The sequence below is a fragment of the Xenopus laevis genome, chromosome 9_10S, assembly GCF_017654675.1.
Source record: "Xenopus laevis strain J_2021 chromosome 9_10S, Xenopus_laevis_v10.1, whole genome shotgun sequence".
Lineage (NCBI taxonomy): Eukaryota > Metazoa > Chordata > Amphibia > Anura > Pipidae > Xenopus > Xenopus laevis.
The window spans coordinates 72377461-72395220 of NC_054388.1; the positions used below are offsets into that span (position 1 = coordinate 72377461).

The 17760-nt window shown below is 42.7% G+C and overlaps 1 pseudogene; it reads right to left on the reverse strand.

Annotated features, from left to right (window-relative positions):
- Nucleotides 1-1881: 1881 nt before the first annotated feature.
- On the reverse strand, nucleotides 1882-9321 carry LOC108703027 (annotated as a pseudogene).
- Between the last annotated feature and the right edge of the window lie 8439 nt (nucleotides 9322-17760).

Sequence of the window (17760 nt, forward strand, 5' to 3'; positions counted from 1 at the left end):
GAGCCCATTGGCGTATCGTAATCCGATCGTTCGACCATGCGGCTGAGTGGATCTTTGAGTCTATGGCCAGCTTTAATCTGGATAGGCAGAAAAAAGGATGTGAGTCTCAAATGTGACATACTTTGGATCACACACTTATAACCGTCATCTAATCAGCATAGACCAATGAATGTAACACCCCCCCATAAGTCACTGTGGGAAACAGAGTCTTCGCCAGAGGGCAGCTGACTGCTGCTACATTGTATTAATGATACGAGTAAGCAGAACCAACAGTGCAGGGGATTAAGAGGACAGATAATGGCTTTTGGAAGCATCTAGAGTTTTGAGAATTTGCTTTCATTATGCAGAATACCCATAATAACACAAGGAGAAACATATAGAATACAGTTTTCCAGATCAAAATAAAGTAAGACAGACTGTACAGTTTTCATATACAGTGGTGTGAAAAACTATTTGCCCCCTTCCTGATATTCTTTTGCATGTTTGTCACACTTAAATGTTTCTGCTCATCAAAAACCGTTAACTATTAGTCAAAGATAACATAATTGAACACAAAATGTAGTTTTTAAATGAAGGTTTACGTTATTAAGGGAGAAAAAAAACTCCAAATCTACATGGGCCTGTGTGAAAAAGTGATTGCCCCTCTTGTTAAAAAATAACTTAACTGTGGTTTATCACACCTGAGTTCAATTTCAAAGGTTATAAAGCCATTTCTAAAGCTTTGGGACTCCAGCGAACCACAGTGAGAGCCATTATCCACAAATAGCAAAAACATGGAACAGTGGTGAACCTTCCCAGGAGTGGCCGGCCGACCAAAATTACCCCAAGAGCGCAGAGACAACTCATCCGAGAGGCCACAAAAGACCCCAGGACAACATCTAAAGAACTGCAGGCCTCACTTGCCTCAATTACGGTCAGTGTTCACGACTCCACCATAAGAAAGAGACTGGGCAAAAACGGCCTGCATGGCAGATTTCCAAGGCGCAAACCACTTTTAAGCAAAAAGAACATTAAGGCTCGTCTCAATTTTGCTAAAAAACATCTCAATGATTGCCAAGACTTTTGGGAAAATACCTTGTGGACCGACGAGACAAAAGTTGAACTTTTTGGAAGGTGCGCGTCCCGTTACATCTGGCGTAAAAGTAACACAGCATTTCAGAAAAAGAACATCATACCAACAGTAAAATATGGTGGTGGTAGTGTGATGGTCTGGGGTTGTTTTGCTGCTTCAGGACCTGGAAGACTTGCTGTGATAGATGGAACCATGAATTCTACTGTCTACCAAAAAATCCTGAAGGAGAATGTCCGGCCATCTGTTCGTCAACTCAAGCATGACAATGACCCAAAACACACCAGCAAATCCACCTCTGAATGGCTAAAGAAAAACAAAATGAAGACTTTGGAGTGGCCTAGTCAAAGTCCTGACCTGAATCCTATTGAGATGTTGTGGCATGACCTTAAAAAGGCGGTTCATGCTAGAAAACCCTCAAATAAAGCTGAATTACAACAATTCTGCAAAGATGAGTGGGTCAAAATTCCTCCAGAGCGCTGTAAAAGACTCGTTGCAAGTTATCGCAAATGCTTGATTGCAGTTATTGCTGCTAAGGGTGGCCCAACCAGTTATTAGGTTCAGGGGGCAATTACTTTTTCACACAGGTTTGGATTTCTTTTCTCCCTAAATAATAAAAACCCTCATTTAAAAACTGCATTTTGTGTTTACTTGTGTTATCTTTGACTAATAGTTAAATGTGTTTGATGATCAGAAACATTTTGTGTGACAAACATGCAAAAGAATAAGAAATCAGGAAGGGGGCAAATAGTTTTTCACACCACTGTAGGTACTTACCACTTGTGTTCCAGATATTGCTCTGCGGGCCCCTTTTAACCTGTCTCATTGACATAAGTCTTGGGGTCTATTCCACAGGACAGGCTATCACTCAGCAGTGCTATGTAAGCAAGTCGTAGTGTGTCAATCTTTGAAAGGCTCAGCAAACGCCTCCTCTCTCTTATGTTTGCTGCCTGACTGTGCACTTTACATGGACCTTCCATAAGGCACTCTTCCTGATAGGAGCTGATCATTTCAGCACCCAGACCAGTGAGCTCCAAGGGAACCTCAGATGCCACCTGAGAGAGAGTTGTCCAGGAGTGTACATGCTCTGCTGAGGAGGAAAAGTCTGTTGTGCCGCTTTCTGGTTCAGTTTAAAACTGGAAGGTGTTTTCCAGTTGATCTCATAGCTAAACTATATAACTAAAGGTTCTGGATCCCATAGTATATCCTCCATTATGGGGTAACTTGCCCTCTAAGGATTCTAAACTCCACTTGTACAGGAGAAGCTCTTGCTCTGTGCTTTATATAACCCGCCCTCTTAGTCTTCCTCTTGTACTTTTTAATCTAATTAAAAAAATGCAAACTTCTTTTCAGAAGTTACTTAATGAGAACTTGCAGCATTTTGCTTTGAAATTGTGATCAAGGTGTCCCAGGGGAAGGCAGGGAGTGTTGGTAACCTAAAGTGTTTTGGTCAGCAGGAGGTAGAAGTACTAATTAAATAGCCCAGATACTATTAAAAGTCTGTCAAGAACATATGATGGTTTTCATTTTTTATTATTTTTGGGTTTTGAATTATTTAGCTTTTTATTCAGCAGCTCTCCAGTTTGCAATTTCATCAATCTGGTTGCCAGGGTCAAAATTATCCTAGTGACCATGTACTGATTTGAATAAGAGACTGGAATATAAATAGGAGATGCCTGAATAGAAAGATGAGTAATAAAAAAGTAGCAATAAAAATACATTTGTAGCCTAACAGAGCATTTGTTTTTTAGATGGGGTCAGTGACCCCCCATTTGAAAGCTGGAACAAGTCAGAAGAAAAAGGAAAATAATGAAAAAAAACGAAAAATGAAGACCAGTTGAATAGTAATTAGTCATTCTATAACATACTCAAAGGGAACCACCCCTTTAAGGTGTGATATTAGCGTCACTGGCTTGTTTGAACTATGGTATGTTTATATCAAAAAAGGGCACTTGGTGTTTGATGTCAAAACACACTGTTAACGTAAAGTAACATTAACACCAAAAACTGAAATATATTGTGCTGTGCCCTGCACTGGGAAAATGGGTGTGTCAGCTTCAGAAACTCCACAATAGCAGCATTACTAAAGCAAACAGATCAGTTTAACCAGTGCACTTAAAAAAAAAATTCCGGTGTTACTGTTCCTATAAGTAAGTGACACACTGGGACTGAAATCAGCCTTCTGAAATACACAGGATGAAAATCAGCCTCAAAGTGCTGTTCTTCTGTTTGCATAAGGAATCACTGAATCGGCTCCGGCGCCAACACACTTGGCTGATTCTGGCACAAAAAAAGCAAAGGCTTGCCTTTCTTCACCGAAATCAGCTCAGTGTGTTTGCTGCGGAGCTGAGTAAGTGGTTCCTTATGTAAACAGAAGAGGAGCCCACTTAGAGGCTGATTTTCAGCCTGTTTATTACAGCAGGCCAAATTCATTCCCATTGTGGCACCAGCCTTAAAGTAACAGGCACACACTTTACTATCAGTGCAAAATAAATAGCAAAACTGGCAGAAAGCTGATTAACCTGAAGCCAAGCATTGATTCGATCCATTGGCTCTAATCACATTATTCAGATTACAGCACAAAACCCAGAGCAGATTATGATATCTTCATATTGTAAAAAGGACATATGCAGGTTTAAAATGGAGTATTTTATGATTTGGACTTTTAGCAGCTTTGGGGTATAATAAATCTAGAATTTTTATCCCCATTAGAAGCAGGAGGTCAGTACCACAACATGAAAGGTTACATTACTCAAGGCTGGGTGCAGGCAGTGCTGTAAAAGAGCTGGCAGCTCCCACACCTTGTTGGACAGGGCTATGTATGTATAACTATTGCTAAAGCTCTACTAGGATACATATGGCTGTTATCAGTCCATGTTACAGGACTTGGCTCAACCTCTACGGAGCTGCTTCTTGCAGGACTGTGGCTGTTCTGTCTGTCTGCAAAGCATTTGGATCAGGCCTACTCCAGCAAGTTATTTGCTACTATGGGTGCACCTTTTAGGAAAGGAAATGAATAGTTAATATAGGAGATGAATCCCTTACCTGCGTAGCCCCATTACTTTCCCATTATTTTCAATACTAGGGATACAAAAAGGGAGCAAAGTTAAACAGGTGGCCTGTTCTAGGCAATTCTGGTAGATCTCTCAAATCAAGTGCTGTGTCCCTATCACACTGGCTCACACATGGGGTCCATGCAGTAGCAGCAGCTGTCAAAACAGCCCAGCCAACTGATAATCAATGGGATGGAGGGTCTCTGAGCAAGTCACCATCTATACAGGGAAATGGACTCTACACATGCCTTGGATCTCTTAGGAGCTTTTATAGCCTATTATCTCAAAAAGGACTTTATTTTAAAATAATATATTAAAAACACGAATGACTTAACATGCTGTAGTTATATGGCCAAAAAGTTGCATGTGAAGAGCAAATCTGAACGTTGGTTCCTCAGACTGTATGAACAGCTCTTTTATATGGATCAGTAACAATTCAAAGATATAAATATCCCATTTACCATCTGCAGATATGATTAGCTGTAGTTCAATGTGGCAAAAAAATAGGACAGACATATGGGAACCCAAGGTAGTCAGTACTAAAATACACTCATTTTCCCCTATAACATAGAATAAAACTATTCTACCTTGTCCTTTTATCTGTGCTGTCCTACTTTCCTCATTTCTTGTGGCCCATCTCCTGTATCAGGAACAGTTTCTGCTCCAGATCTAAGGCCAAGGAACAAAAGAACTGTATTGTTCTGTTCTAGCTGTATAATGTGAATCTCATAATAGCAAAGAATTCTTCTAGTCCAATTTCACCGTTTTCTATAATATATAAGCAGATTTTTGCAATCTGCCAAACGCTGGTAGAAATCTGCAGAGCTTTTTTTCATTTTCTGCCTGATTCCGCCATGCACACAAATAGCCGTCTGTCAGTTTCAGCTGTTTTGCTTCAGCCAGTCCTGGCAGCTGTTTACTACATGAAGTAGCTCAGTCAATGTACAGTTGGGATAGTAATTGAGACACTGGTTAGGCAGACTCTCAGTCCATGTCTTCTGTATTATTATAGGACATAATTATTCTTAACACCATTCATTTCATGACAGTTACAAGTTGATAGCGCTTCAACCATTGCTGAGATTTGCCTGCAGTTCCCTCCTACAGCCAGTTATGTGGACTGTGCGACTACTTATGCACTGACTTTGGCTACTGTACAGCTCAGCTAATCTCTGCGAGATACTACAATATACTGTACAGCTGCTTTTTTACGTATACCTTAGAATTTATTTAATTTTACCGCCACCCTTCCATCATGCGATCATACATGGGATAACCTGTCAATTATCCAACTAATTGGCCCATAGATATTGTGTGATATAGCCGTCCATCTTGAAAAGGCATGAACAAGCATCTCTTTTCACTTTGGCTCACTGGACAAAAGTCTGACAAAAGTGTGATACCATTCATGCTCAAACTCACAAACGCTATGGGATTCTACCCTACCAAATCTGGGCATGTATGGCTACCATTAGGTCAATGACAACAATGACAGTAACATGCTGCAGATGACCGATACTGGCAGGGGTATATAATAAAATCATCACCACCTAGTAACACAAGCAGAACATTTTACATTCAAATAAATGTACCTGAAAGGTCTGTAGGAGTTTCTTAACCTTTGGTCCTCAGCATTTTTCCTGCCCCATGTACTATTTGCCTAGTAATTGTTACCACTTGGTTAACATGACTAGTAATGATGAATCAGACCCACAGTAGAAGCAATCTGCACCTGCGTTATCACATGAGTTATTTCCTGTACCTAGCTTCCTCTCCCTATTGCACAAGAGAGGCCCTGACAGCTGCCTTGCTGGAAAGTTAGCACTGTTCTTTTCAACTCTATGACTGAACTGAAGCAAGCAATGTGGCAACTCCCAGCCATATGTGTATATTTTCCCATTATCTAGCACCAGCATACTCCTTTTCTCCAAAGCCTCCACATCAAGTATGGGGATTTTTCTACTCCTGTGGGAGCAAGTGAACTGTATTTAAATCACAAAGCATTAATGGCAAATCGAAATATATTCATATCTCAGCCACTAAACTGGGCCTCACCTGGTACACCAGTCTTACGTATACCTCTAGTGAACAAAATACTAGAATAAAATATAATAAAACCATCTACAAAAAGACATATTTAACGCTCCCTACAAATGCCCAAGTAGAAGATATTGATGAAGAAAGGCTTTGGTCAAACCTTTTTATAACAGGATAAAGAGCATTATTCCTCCTACATAGGCCTAATTGAGTGGATGCGCATTTCTAAACAGGCAGGGCAAGAAAGTCCAGTCCTACTCCGCTTCTCTTCTGACACATATGATCAGATCACAGGTATACCAGTCAAAATGCTCAATTCAGTCATTACATGTAGGTTTAGCTATTTAGAGGTTTGTGGAAGACTCTTCTTTCAGTGCCTTTGGTATCTTCCTGCACTTTGTGCAACTGTAATAGAGTGAGGGAAGTCAAGACTGTTCATGGAGGAACGGGGAGTTTGCAGGCAGAAGACAATCTCTGTTATAATTAAATTAAAAAAAAAAAAGAAAGAGAGAAAAGGAATTATCTTTGTAGAGAAAAAGGAAAATAGGGTACAGACAAAAGATATAATATCATCACATGGCAGGATGTTACAATGAGAGAGCAAAGAACCTGAAGTGAATCACCTGGCAAATGCCATTCTAATGCCATACATGGATGAGTAAAAAACATTTTGGGAACGTATTTCCCCCCCTCTCCTTCCATTACGTAATAGAGGTGTGCATCATCACCATCGCCAGAATTAATGCTTCTAGTTTAATGTTGAACATGCTAGCCAAAGGAGAGTCTAGCTGCATCTCCTGCTTTTCCAACTGCACAGAAAATATCTTCATGTGGATGAGAAGATTCAAGGAAATCAGCTTGTCATTTGGAGTTCTTGACTTCCAGTACAGTGTACCAACTGCTCAACTACTACAAGTAGTAGTAGTTTTTGGAGTGCAGAATAAATTTGTATGCTTGCATTATGAAACCCTATTGATACTAAGGCTTTTTGCTGTCCTTTGCATATTTATTACACCACTACATATCCCTCAGAAAGTTGTACAAACTTGTAGATCTAATGGAATCCAGTTCAGTTTTCAGGTATGGAACCTGTTATGTAGAATTCTTAGGACCTGGGGTTTTCCAGTTTTTTCTAGAAAATCGTGTAAATAAAGTCAATAGGCTGATTTTGCTTCCAATAAGGATTAATTATATCTTAGTTTGGGTCAAGTACAAAGTACTGTTTTATTATTACAGAGAAAAAGGAATCATTTGGATTATATGGTTAAAATGGACGGGAGACAGCCCATAGATGCCAAGTTTCCAGATAACTGATCTGAAGGTTAGGGCCAAACAATAAAAAAAATAATCCATGCCATTCCTTCCCTTGCACTCACACTCTAGCCTAGATTCAGGAAGGAAGCCAACCTTACCTTTTGCTTCTTTAAAAAGTTGAAGGGTTGTTGGGTTCACACTTATCCTTGGATGCACATAGCTCCCCATTAAGTTTCAGATTTGCCGCAAAGTCAATAAGAAGCTACACAAATTGCTGATCACGTCCATGCCGCAGTACTGCCACTGCTACTCACATACTTTTCCCCCAATAGTTATAGTCTGGGTTTGCACCTGCCTGAATCAGGAGGAGGAAACAGGCAAAATTGTGATAAGCTGCACTAATATAAAGTGGGCAGGAGGCCAGAGAAGTCAGCAATTGAGGGGAGGAACCAGAACCATGAAAAGACAGCTGGTGATCCGCATCTACATCGGCACCATACCTGCAAACAGGTGAGACAATTAGGAGACTTCCTTAAAGTCTCACTCTTTACTTAATAGAGAGAAAACTTGTCAATATGGGAAAAATGTTTCCATTAATATGCATTTTTATAATGGAAGCAAAATTCCTACTGTTTACCTCTTAATCCTATGGGGGTTATTTATCAAAGTCTAAATGCCAAAAACTCAAAAAAAAAAATGTTTTTTTTTTACTATAAAATCCAAATTTGTGGTGGAAAAAAAACCTTGAATTTGTCGGAAATTAATTAAATCCCAAGGGTGTTAAAAGTCTGAAAAAAAAGTACTCCAACTCAGACCTGCCGAGTTCATGTAGAAGTCAATGGGAAAAAACCCTGATGATATCCTGATCTGTGCTGGGTTTCATGCAATCATCCGAAGATTTCGTGGTTTTTGTGCAGAAATATGAAAAAAAATCTTCATTTTCAGGTATCAAATCCAAAAAATTGTACAATTTGAATTTTTTTCACGATTTTACCGAGTTTGTTCCCACACAGGAAACTATGAAAAATGTATTGATAAATAAGGGGAAAAACCTGTACAGATTTAATCCGAGTATCTTTCAGAAAATAATGAGATATTTTCAGATTTTGATAATCCCCTATGTGTACATATCATATGTATCTTATAAACTGTTAAACACACTCAGCACTGAATTAATAGGGTGAACGTAGGCCCGGCAGAGAGTTATGCAACAATATGGCAGCTAGGGTTGCCACCTGGCTGGTATTTTACAGGCCTGGCCGGTAAAAATGATGGTTGATCCCAATGTTATTAATAGGGAAAAAAGATAAATATATAGGAAGGCCTGTATTTTTTTCCAGAAAAGGTGGCAACCCACGGCAGAGTGGAAAGAGCAAAAAATATGGTAAACTGAGCCTGTTTTTTGCATTTTGCACCCTGTCCTGCAGGTTGTGAATGATCTCTATGGAGATCACTATTGGGAGAGGCATCTATGCAGTCATATGTTCAATATATTATGTGGATTATGTATTCCCATAAGCATAACATGCAAAATAAACTTAGTGAGCTCTGACTTGATCAACTCCTGCAGTATATCTGCCTGGCCCACATGTGCGGCATGGTATATAGGGGGGCTCCTATTATGGGGACTGCCGTTTGGGTCTGCCCCTGCTCTTAGCAGAACTTTCACACATTCTAGGTGTCCATTTTCTGCAGCCACATAGAGAGGGTTTGGCCCTTCACATCAACCAGTTCCAGCTGGGCCCCAGAGAGAATCAGGAGCTCCACACAGTCGGCATGTCTGACTGTAGCTGCAATGCGTAAGGGAGAACAGGGCAGCCAAACGCTACACCACACCGCTCGCTCATCTATACACCTAAATATTAACAAAGAAATAAAAGGCACAACTGCATAAGCGTATATAAGCATGGTGAAATTGTCTTGCTATGGATTTCTATTGCACTACACTGCATGGCGTTTATCTCAGTCAGTCTTATGTCTGTACTTACGGGGGCTGATATTAACAGCCAGGTGATCCTGTCCTCGTCTGTAGAATGAAACAGGGTTTTTTCCCCCACAGGTTGATTTCTCCTTTAAAGCTCTAGTATCACTCTACTTCAGATATTTTTTTAACAGCCAGTCCTTTATTTAAATGATTAGGGTGTGGTAGAGGCACCTTTTTATTTTTTACAGTTTTCCCAAAAGGTAAGTTTAAAGTGTAATGTTCCTGTCTCTGGGGTTTAATTCTGGCAGCTCAGTAATCCAGGCACATCTTCTCAACTGTAACAATATGTTACACTATTTGATACATTTCTCAGCTGTATCTGTGGAATATTAGCAACCATTGTATCAATTCTAATAGCTGACTTTAATGAAACTCAGGGATTCTGCTCATCAGAATAAAGGTAACAAATGTATCAACTAAATGTATCAAGTTAAAGAGTCGGCGACCCCCCTGAGCTGCTTTAGAAGGTGAAAAATTATCCCCCCACCCTCCAACTACCCCCCAAGCAGCCTAAAAATAGAACAATAGGAAGGTCACCAGATAACAGCTCTCTGGTAGATCTACGAACAGCACTCAATAGTAAAAATCTAAGTCCAATTGTGACTCCTCCAGTTACATTGAGTAGGAGGAAATATAGCCTTCTTAAAAGCAGCTCCATCATGAAGTGCTGGCTCTTCCTGAAAGCCAGTATTATAAGAAAAAAAATATACACTTATTGGTTCAGGAATTACATGTTATATGGTAGAGTGAATTATTTGCAGTGTAAACAATGTAATTTAGAAATGAAAACTACACCATAAAAGTCATGAAAGTATCCCTTTAAAAAACCATTGGTGGTCAGGGCAAGTTAAAAAAAATCATTAATGGTCAGGGCCTCTCCTAAGGGTAAGGCCAGACGAGGAGATTCGGGGAGATTTTGTCGCCTGGCGACTTATCGCCACGTCTTTTGCGCGACTATCTCCCCGAACTGCCTCAGCGTTTTTTCCCCATAGGCTAGAATGAAAAGTCGCCTGCGCTAATGCACACGCGGCGATGCGTTTTTCAATATTGAAAACGCATCGCCGCGTGTGCATTAGCGCAGGCGATTTTGCGATGTAGCCTATGGGGAAAAGACGCTGAGGCAGTTCGGGGAGATAGTCGCGCAAAAGACGTGGCGATAAGTCGCCAATCGACAAAATCTCCCCGAATCTCCTCGCCTGGCCTTACCCTTGAAGTTAAAAGAAAAACATTGGTGGCCAGGGTTTTTACTAAAGAGAAGAAAAAGACCATTGGTGTTCAGTTGAACTTAACGTTAAAGTTTGCTGAGAGGTCTTCTTCCTCCTCGGCAAAAGTACCTTCTTCGATCTCTCTTAGACAGCTTTTGTGCTGTTCTCCTCATAGTTAATTGCATACGTTATTATTAATCCTTCTTTATCTATGTTATTTTCTGTGCATTGTTGTACTGCTGCCATCTGCTGGCCAAAATTTGCATGCTGCACACCTCTGTTCTTGTTAGTAAAGTTTTTCCTCTCGGGGGCGTGGTTTTCTGCCAGCTCAGTCCTTCTCATTTCCGGCAGCCATTTTTTAGTGCCTCATTACTGTGTGACTGGACATTCAGACATTTTGGGCTTGTGAAGGCATCAGTTTTTGACCAGCAGTTAGCCTCAGGAAAGTCATTTACAGGACAGTATTGATACCACTACTACAGAACAGTATTGTATCACCGTTTATTGCTGTATTCTGGATCAAATAAACCCAGGCTGATTTCATTCCTGTGTCTACGTTTGAATCCATCCAACCTGAGCGTCTGCCGGTCCGGTCTGCCCCACTGCTTGGATACGAAGGTAGGAAGTCACACAGCTACTATTAGTTATACCTTCATTCACCTTCATGTGGGAACAGAACAGTCAAAAACTGCCTTAATGCCCATACCCTGGCCACAGATTACCTCACAGTTCAGTACCACACTCAGGAATCTCCCTGGCAACAGGCCCACCTGCAGCAAATCTGCCCAGATACAGTGCACGTCACAGAAGCCAAAGAGCAAGCACCACGTGTCTGCAGTATCTATACTCTCACCTGAAAGTCCTCCACAACCCATCAAGCCATTTTCTACATCCTGTATTAACCTTTGCTCGCATAGTACAAGAATTGTTAATGCACGCGGGGTCCCCCTCCAACCAAACCCTGCAATTCACTGAAAACACCTTAGGAACCTTGTCAGGGTGCCTCAGCGGAGCCGCACTGCTACTTTCAGCCCCCAATTCATAAGTTTATTTTCTTAAAGAGACAGCGCACCTTAAACCAAAATGGCCGAAAAAGACCTCGCACAGTTTCCCAGTGATGAAACAATGCTAATGCAACCTGATACCGATCATTATGAAGAACAGGAAGCAGATTCCACACTTCCAGCTGACCAAGTCATGCGACCAAGACGCTCTCTCAAAACGACAATAAAGGTCAGAGAAAACTATCAAACCAGGAAAGATGAGCTATGCGATAGCCTGGAAGAGCTATGGGAACGAGTCTCCTCCATCATGTCAGGACTTAAATCCTCGGGTGATGCCACAAGCTTACAAGTTGCTATAGGGCGGCTGAATACAGCTCATGAAAGATATAAGAGACTGTCCACAAGGTATATAACCTTTCTAAAAGATGTTAATAATGATGAAGCCCTGTCAGAACTGAGCAAGGCAGAATTAATAGACGGACAAAGAGACGCCATGGTGCTGCGTGCTAAAGATAAAGCGGAAATCCGTATCTCCCATCTGCAAGAAACTAGATCCCACAGATCAAATTCATCCAAGCATTCCTCTCGGTCATACAGATCATCGTGCTCAAGAAGTTCAGCCCTAAGCGACCGACTACTAGAGGCCCGCATAAATGCAGAGCAATCCAAGGTGAGATGCTCCTTCACCGAAAAGGAAGCTCTTGCAAAGGCAGAAGCAGAGGCGGAGGCTAAGAGGGCCATAGCAGACGCAGAGGCTAAGAGGGCAGAGGCGGAGGCTAAGAGGGCCGAAGCAGACGCAGAGGCTAAGAGGGCAGAAGCAGAGGCTCGAATAAAGATTCTTGAATCAGAAATGGAAGAGGAAATTGCATTAGCTAAAGTAAGATTACTTGAGCAAGCATTGAGCCAAGGCCTTGACCCAGTCTGCTTGCCACCACAGGAGATAGACGATCCAGCTGATCGCACCAGTGACTATGTACTGAAACAGTTACCTGCACCACCCCCAGTTTGCAGTACTGTCCAAGCCGACAACACTGAAAACCTCAAGTCAACTCTACCAACAGTGCCAGTGCCACCCACAGCACCTGAGCAACCTGATGACGTTCACCCAGATGTGCCCTCTCGAGGACAGGTGTTACAGCAAAAAGGCTACCCGGCATTTCCCGGCCTACCGCCACAGCTCAAGCAGCAGTCATCACAATCTACAGAGACTAGACCACAGCTCAACCCTGCAGCAACAACATTCTACCCGGAAGCATCTCACCCTTTCACGCTACGCAGCCCACACGCCCTGGGGGCATCACAAGTTGTCATGGCAACAAGCAGTGAGAAATCGGATATGTCCGAGTTTGCCAGGTTTATGGTGAGCAGAGAGCTAATTAACACAAGTCTCTCAAAATTTGATGACCATGCAGAGAGCTACAGAGCCTGGAAAGCAACCTTCAAAGCCGCCATTGCCAACCTCAACCTGACCGCAGAGCAGGAGCTCGACCTCTTGATCAAATGGCTGGGCCCAGGCTCCACAAGTCGTATTAAGAGCCTCAGAACTGTCTATGTGGGACAAGCAGAAGCAGGTCTCGCTGCCGCCTGGCAGGGACTCGAACGTACATTCGGCAGTGCAGAAGCAATAGAGAAAGCCCTATTCAAGAGACTGAAGAACGTCCCAAAGATCAATCTCAAGGATGTCCATAAGCTTCAGGATTTGAGTGATCTGCTCATGGAATTAGAGCTTGCCAAAAGAGACCCTCGCTTGACCGGCCTGTGCTACCTGGATACAGCCCATGGAGTGAACCCAATTGTCGTGAAGTTACCCTACAGTCTGCAAGAAAAGTGGGCGGCATCAGTCTCAAGGTACAAAAGAGTGCATAACGTCACCTTTCCCCCATTTATTCATTTCTGCAGATTCATCGATGAACAGTCCCAGATGAGGAATGACCCCAGCCTCGATTTCCTGGAGTTCAACACTACAGCTTCAGCGATACCACCTTCAAGGTATGAAAGTGTCTTGCATAAAAACAGAGACTTTAAGAGCAGCGTGAGTGTCAGAAAGACTAACCTACCATCACCTGCAGCACCCACGGGTAAACAGTACAATACCTCATCAGGAGACAAGTCCTTCAATCGTGAATGTCCCATTCATAAAAAACCACACTCACTGAACAAATGCAGAGGGTTTAGATCTAAAACCATACAGGAGCGGAAGAAAGTCCTCAGCGAGCTTGGGGTATGTTTCAGATGCTGTGCTTCATTGGAGCACATGGCTAAGGACTGTAAATCCATCATCAAGTGTGAGGAGTGTCATAGTGAAAGACATGCCTCAGCTATGCACCCAATTCCGCTCACCAGAGACTCACCAGCTGTCTTCACCACCAGTCCTGCTCCAAGTCATGGCGGGGAGCCTCAGAATCACGCTAACACAGCCACCGCCGTTTCCTGCTTATGTTTGGAAGTATGTGGCGACAGCCAGAGTGAGAAATGTTGTGCCCGAATATGCCTAATCAAGGTCTATCCAGAGGGACTACCAGAAAAGGCAGTAAAAATGTATGCTATCATTGACGACCAAAGCAACCGGTCCCTAGCAGGACCTAAATTCTTCGATGCCTTTGGAATAGAGGGACCATCAGAACCCTACATCTTAAACACCTGCTCGGGCCGCACAGAGACTAGCGGAAGGAGGGCACAAGGATTCATTGCTTCTCCCATCAATGGGAATACAGAAATACCCCTACCAACACTGATCGAATGTGATCAAATACCTAACCATAGGGATGAGATCCCTACCCCAGAAGCTACATTTCACCAGCCACACCTAAGGCACCTTGCCAACGTTATCCCACCTATGGACAACAACGCAGAGATTCTACTCCTGCTCGGCAGAGACAATCTAAGGGTGCACAAGGTGCGCCAACAATGTAATGGTCCCGACTACGCGCCATATGCCCAGAGACTGGACTTGGGATGGGTAGTCATAGGAAATGTATGCTCGGATCAACCAAGAATTAACTCCTTCAAAACGTACGTGCGTGGAGATGGACGCACAACTTGTATTAAGCCGTGTCCTCATCACTATGAAGTGAAAGAGAAGTCTCCAGACCTCATACAACCACCTGACATCATTTCTCCCCTCTTTGCTGACAACTTGGGGAGATCGGTCTTTCACACAACCAAAGATGACGATAAAGTAGCCTTGTCAGTAGAGGACAGAGAGTTTGTCAAGATAATGGACAGTGAGTTCTTTAAAGACAAAACCAATCACTGGGTTTCTCCATTACCCTTCCGAGCCACTAGGCCTATGTCTATAGGTTCTTTTACTAACTCTTCTTGGCTTACAGGTCCAGAGTTTCTGCTAGGAGAGGCGGATGAACGTGTACAGGAAGATTTCAGCATCCAGGATCCGGATAATGATCCAGAAATCCGCGCTGAAGTTAGTGCATTAGTTACTGAAGCAAGGCAAACCTCCAGCCTCCATTGTGATCGCTTTGAACGTTTCTCCAGTTGGATGAGACTCATCAGAACTATTGCAAGGTTAGTGCACATCGCTAGATGTTATCACAATACTCAGGAAGATAAAGATTGTCATGGTTGGCATGTCTGCCATAAACCCTTCTCTGCTGAGGACATTTCTCATAGCGAGTCTCTCATAATACGTCACGTCCAGCAGGGAGAATTTAACGTAGAATGGAAGTGCTTGTACACCAGACAGCAGATTCCTATAAAAAGTCCTCTTGCCAACCTAAATCCATTTATAGACAGTTTTGTCCTGCTCAGAGTTGGTGGTCGTTTGAATCAAGCCCACCTAGGAGTTGCAGAACAAAATCCTTTAATTATTCCCAGCAAACATCATATCACCGAGTTGCTGATCCGACATTACCACAAAAAGGCTGAACACCAGGGCAGACAAATCACCGAAGACAAGTTAAGTTCTGCAGGTCTTTGGATTATAGGTATGAAAAAACACGTAGCCCAAATACTGCATGACTGTGTGCACTGTCGCAGAGCAAGAGGGAAACAGCTACACCAACAAATGTCCGATTTGCCTGCGGATAGACTATGTTCAGAACCGCCCTTCACCTATACTGGCCTGGACGTCTTTGGGCCATGGATGGTGTCCGCACGCAGAACCCGTGGCGGTCACACAAACAGTAAACGTTGGGCAGTGCTATTTACTTGCATGAGTGTGGGAGCCGTTCACATAGAGGTGATAGAATCCATGGACACATCCAGTCTCATTAATGCCTTAAGACGGTTCTTCGCAATCAGAGTACCAGTGAAACAGTTGAGGTCAGACCAAGGAAGTAACTTCATTGGAGCCTGTAGAGAACTGAACATCGACACTAAGCCAATTCAAGATCAGTTGGCGGAGAAAGGTTGCACCTGGATCTTCAATCCTCCTCATAGTTCCCATATGGGGGGTTCCTGGGAGAGAATGATTGGGATCTCACGCAACATCTTAAATTCTATGTTGATGGATGTAAACTCTTCAAGACTTACACATGAGACTCTTGTCACCCTTCTTGCTGAAGTTTCGGCTATTATCAATTCAAGACCCCTTGTGCCAGTGTCTATGGATCCTGAAACACCAGCCATACTGACTCCAGCTACTCTACTTACCCAAAAAACTGAGAATATACTAATGCCTAGTGGAGAATTTACTCACGCGAATATCTACCAAAAACACTGGAAACAATGGCAAAACAGATGGCGAAAGGAGTATCTCAATATTCTTCAAGGAAGAAGAAAATGGCAACACCAAAAACCAAACTTGAAAGAAGGAGACCTTGTATTGATGAAGGAGCAACAAACCGAAAGGATTGCCTGGCCTATCGGACTAATTACAAAGGTTTTCCCTAGCGAGGATGGCAAAGTCCAAAAAGTGGAGTTGAAGATCTTCAGGAAGGGCGAGTTTAAAACGTTCGCAAGGCCAATTAACGAACTCATTTTGATATTACCAATCGAGAACGTTCCTGCAGGATGAACAGGACTGAAGTTGAACTATAGACATCTTCTCCATTACAAGCCAAGAAAGCCAACTATATTGTTATGTTTATTGCATTCTAACATGTTTTTGTTGCAGGTTTGTGTTGTATTTCATGGACATTCGTCATAGTAAATTTCAGACGGGGAGTGTGCTGTTCTCCTCATAGTTAATTGCATACGTTATTATTAATCCTTCTTTATCTATGTTATTTTCTGTGCATTGTTGTACTGCTGCCATCTGCTGGCCAAAATTTGCATGCTGCACACCTCTGTTCTTGTTAGTAAAGTTTTTCCTCTCGGGGGCGTGGTTTTCTGCCAGCTCAGTCCTTCTCACTTCCGGCAGCCATTTTTTAGTGCCTCATTACTGTGTGACTGGACATTCAGACATTTTGGGCTTGTGAAGGCATCAGTTTTTGACCAGCAGTTAGCCTCAGGAAAGTCATTTACAGGACAGTATTGATACCACTACTACAGAACAGTATTGTATCACCGTTTATTGCTGTATTCTGGATCAAATAAACCCAGGCTGATTTCATCCCTGTGTCTACGTTTGAATCCATCCAACCTGAGCGTCTGCCGGTCCGGTCTGCCCCACTGCTTGGATACGAAGGTAGGAAGTCACACAGCTACTGTTAGTTATACCTTCATTCACCTTCATGTGGGAACAGAACAGCTTTAGCTTCTGTTCCCTTCGGCGTCTTTGACTTCTTTTCCCTTTGGCAGTTTCCGCTCCTTCGCTAGCTTTGGATACCTTCAGTGGCTTTGGCTTAGTTTCCCTTTGTCGGTTTTGGTGGCTTTGGATACTTTTGATGGCTTCCCTTTGACAGGGAAGACTGTCCCCCCCCCCACCGTGGCCCCCTGATGGCGACCGAGACTAAATGAATGCTAGAATAATTAGCTAAATAAGTGATCACCAACCAGTGGCTCACAAGCAACATGTAGCTAACCAACCCCTTGGAAGTTGCTTGCTGCGGCTTCAAAGCAGGTGCTTATTTTTGAATTCCAGGCTTGAAGGCAAGTTTTGTTTGTATAAAAACCAGGTGTCCTGCCAAATAGAGTCTCCTGGAGACAGTACACACAGGGAGTACCAAGTAGCCAATCACAGCCCTTATTTTCATCCCTAGTGACTTGTCTCATGCTTGTGTTGCTCCCCAACTCTTTTATAGAGTATATTATATTT